The sequence below is a fragment of the Gavialis gangeticus genome, unplaced genomic scaffold (assembly GCF_001723915.1).
Source record: "Gavialis gangeticus isolate Ggan-Ray unplaced genomic scaffold, GavGan_comp1, whole genome shotgun sequence".
Classification (NCBI taxonomy): Eukaryota; Metazoa; Chordata; order Crocodylia; family Gavialidae; genus Gavialis; species Gavialis gangeticus.
Genome location: NW_017729018.1, coordinates 13,017,887 through 13,019,124, shown reverse-complemented (window position 1 = coordinate 13,019,124; position 1,238 = coordinate 13,017,887).

Below are 1,238 nucleotides of genomic sequence, written 5' to 3'. Positions count from 1 at the left end.
AGCTGTCGTGGGTGCCTGGCCAAGGCTACTCTGAGCACCAGCGTGGGGGGCAGCGCCTTGGATCTGCGCAGGTCTCACCACCCCCCTGGAGCCGGGTGGGGAGAAGATTGTGTCTGGTGTCCAGCGTCCTGCTAATCCCCCTCGCTTGGGCAGCCGGGCCCTGGGCCAAGGGGCCTTAACCATGAAAACCAACAGGGCTGGAGGGGGGGAAAGGAAGCCCATGAGCCCGGGGATTCAGGGGGGAAAGGGCAGGTGTTTTTTTCCCCTGCCACCCTAACATGATGCCCAGGCCAGACACGTTTACAAATCAAAGGCAAGTGGTGCATCTCTGCCTCTAACTCCAACCCCTTCTCTTCCCTTCCCTGCCCGGGTTCGGGGAGTGCTGTGCTGCTGGCCCCTGGCCTCCTGTGCACAGTTATGCTGGGACCACCTCCAGCCATGGGGGTGAGACCCTCCAAGCAGGATAAAAGCCATTTCTACCCTTGCGCGGCTCAGATACGGGGTGCCTGTGTCTTGGTGGGGGCAGGCAGGGAGAAGCTCAAGGCTTTTGGCCCTCAGTTCCCCACTTGCGTTTTGCAAGGGCCCCAGCTGTATGCGCAATGCAGCAGGGATGGGGCAGGGGGGGCAGCTGTCTCAGCCCTTCAGGTCTTTGCTGCTGGTGCTGCCATGGGTGGGCAAGGGAGACAGGCGGGGGGGGGCAAGGCTGCGCTGGCAGGGAAGAGGAGAGCAAAGCCCCCCATCAGCCCTACCCATGTTGGCCTTACAGGGCACAGATGCGCCCGGGGTCTGGCTGACACCAAGGACAGACAGCTCCGAGTGGGAACAAACTTATTTTGCAGGGAGGGGTAGTATCAAAAGAAGACGGCACAGCCAGGGGGTAGGGGGGCCAGCTCTGCCTTATGCTGGTGGCCAAGACTCCTGCTGCTCCGTGGGCTCCTTTCAGTCCCAAGTCCTGTTCTCTGGGCTAGCGCAGTCCTGCCTGGGCAGCTCCACGTCAGCAGCCGTGTCTGGAGTGCAAGGCGCTGCCTGCTGCTTCCTGGCCCGGGTGAGGGCCGCCACGCGGTAGGCGACGTAGAGGAGAGCGAGCAGGACGGGACCCCCGCAAAGCAGCACCAGCAGTGCCAGGATGGCACGACGCCCCCCGCTCCACGTGCCTCCGCCCCCACCGGGCAGCAGGGAGGGGGAGGGGTACGTGGGTGAGGAACAGGTGTGGGCGCGCTCGTCGTAGGTGCAGAAGG